Source organism: Eptesicus fuscus, chromosome 21 (assembly GCF_027574615.1).
Source record: "Eptesicus fuscus isolate TK198812 chromosome 21, DD_ASM_mEF_20220401, whole genome shotgun sequence".
Taxonomy (NCBI): Eukaryota; Metazoa; Chordata; class Mammalia; order Chiroptera; family Vespertilionidae; genus Eptesicus; species Eptesicus fuscus.
In genome coordinates this window covers 39088502-39091102 of record NC_072493.1, presented here as the reverse complement: position 1 = coordinate 39091102, position 2601 = coordinate 39088502, and positions in this window count along the sequence as shown.

Here is a 2601-nt window from a genome sequence, read left to right as displayed (position 1 = left end):
TTGGCTTGGAGCCACTGCCTCTCTCCCTCAGGAGTTTCCCAGAAATCCTAGGAGGCTCCCAGCTGCGTCTTCTGTTTGGTTTTTGCTTCCCCTCTGAGAGGCAGGTCTCTGAGCTGCCTGAGACTCCTGGCCTGGGGTCCTGGAGAGAGTGAGGGGCTCTCTCTGAGGGCTCTGGTAGGGAAGGAGCTGTTGGTCACTTCTCTCTGGCCCCTCGGCCCTGTGGGAGCAGGCGCCAGGGAACTGGGAATGACACTCAGCTGGTTCTGACTCTCGGGGGTCAGGGTGTGCCTGGGTCTTGGTTGTCCCTCTGTGGGTCCTGGGCTGGAGGTCTGGATGCTCTCTGAAGTCTCAGCTCCCCTGCCAGGCATCTCTCCCTTTCCACGGGGTTTTCAGGAGTCGCTCTGTAATTCACAGCATGGTTTCATATCACCTCATGTGGGAGGGAGAATGGGGGAATGGGCATTTTAATCAGTCCACCCAAATCCTGAACCCCCTTCAAGGCTCCATACACTTGAGGTCGGAGCTGAGCTGGTGTTTAGATAATCGGGACAGAAGATGGGGTGTCGTTCTAGGCAGGGGCCATGCATGGACAAAGTGGGAGCTGCTAGCCTGGTGTCTGGGTGGAGCTGAAAGAGCATTGCCACCCTTGGTGAAGAGGCTGTAGGGGCGGATCTGGCTAGAAAGGTGGGCACAGTCCTTGCAGCCGCAGTGTCCAATGTGGTAGCCAAAGGACACAGGTGGCTCTTTAAATTACAATGAAATGAGCCCTGGCCTGTGCTCAGTGGTTAGAGCATCGACCCTTGGACAGAGGTGTTTTGGGTTCAATTCCCGGTCAGGGCATGTACCTTGATTGCAGATTCATCCCTGCCTCAGTCCAGGCACGTGCAGGAGGCAACCGATCGATGTGTCTCTCATATTGATGTTTCTCTGTCCCCTCTTCCTACTCTCTCTAAAAGTCAATGGGAAAAAATATCCTTGGATGAGGATTAAAAAAAAAATTACAGTGAAATGAAAGGAAAAATTCACTTCCTCACACTGGCCCCACTTCAGTGCTCTGGCCACTGCCCTGGACAGCACAAGCGTTTGCATCCCTGAGGGCAGCAGAAGCACGGCTGTCGGCACCAGGCCGAGAATCTTGGACTTTTCCTGGTGGTCTGGGCTCAGGAAGGGGTTTGAGCAGCACAAAGGGCTGGGTCATCTGGGTATGAGATCTGCCCTCTGGATAATCTTTTCTTGGACATTCCAAGCCCATTCCCAGCTTTCCCCCATCAACTAACCAAGGGCCACCAATCTTAATCCTTTCTCTTTGTTGACCTTTGCTTTTTCATCTGTAAGGTGAAGGTGGTATTAGATTCTGCATCCACTCATTCATTTTTCATTAATTCATACATGTACTGACCACTCACTATATTACTTCCTCTTGTTGCTATAACAAATTACTACAAACTTAGTGTCTTAAAACAACACAAATTTCTATTCCAGGTCTGAAGTCAGAAATGGGTCTCACTGGGCTAACACATCACGGTGTAGGCCGGCCTGCATTCCTTCTGGGGCTCTAGGGGAGACAGTTTCTTGGCTTTCCAGCTTGTAGCAGCTGTTCACATTCCGTTCCCCTTCCAGAGGCAAAGGCCAGGCAAGTCTTTCTCATGCACATCGTCTCTCGGACCCCGAATCTTTTGTCTGATTCTTCCACATTTAGACTCGGATGATTATGTGGAGCCCACACGGATAATCTGGGATAATCTCCTTTTTTAAGGTCAGCCAATTAGCAACCGTAATTCCTTCTGCTGCCTTAAGCCTCCTTTGCCACATTCCATATCCATCGGTTCCGGGGATTAGGATGTGGATATCTTTGGGAGGCCCTTGTTCTGCCTACCATACCCACTGTGAGTGGGACACGGGCTGCAGTGTGAAAAAACAGACACAAGCCCTCACTCCTGGGCTGACGTTCTGCTGGGGAGAGACAGTGAGTGTGTGTTGCAGTGTTGGGCAGGGGTAAATGCTGTGAGAGCAGAGGGCAGGGCAGTGTTGCACACTGAGAGTGACAGGGCCAGGTGGAGGTATTAGATAGAGTCATAGGAGAAGGCATCTCCGGGGACTTCCCCTTCTGCAGGGCCTTGGGAAAAGGGTCCTGGGAAACTGGTCCAGGCAGAGGAAAAGCAACTGCAAAGACCCTCCGGCAGGACATGTGCAAGGAGCAGCCAGGCATCGGGTGTCAGGAGACCTAGGGTCCACTCTGAATCAGCGCTGCCCTCCCCGCCCCTGCCCCGCCTCCTTATTGTTTGGTTGCAGACCAGTCTCATCTTGTAAGATTGAACCAGATAAATGAGTTTGTGCCCTTGAACCTCTGAGGTGGTGTGGTTGCTACAGAGGAACTCTTCCCGGACAGCTCTGTATGTATACATGGACACAAGTATGCTGTCAGGTTTGGAGGAGGGACTGGAATCCTTACCTATACCCAGCCCCACCCGCTCCAGATCTTGCTGAGTAGTCTACAGCTCATTTCCATTTACCTGCTTGATTCTACCCCTTATGCTGGAGCCTGCACAAACCATCTCTCAGTCCATCCTTCACACCTTTCACGTTTCAGCTCAAAACATT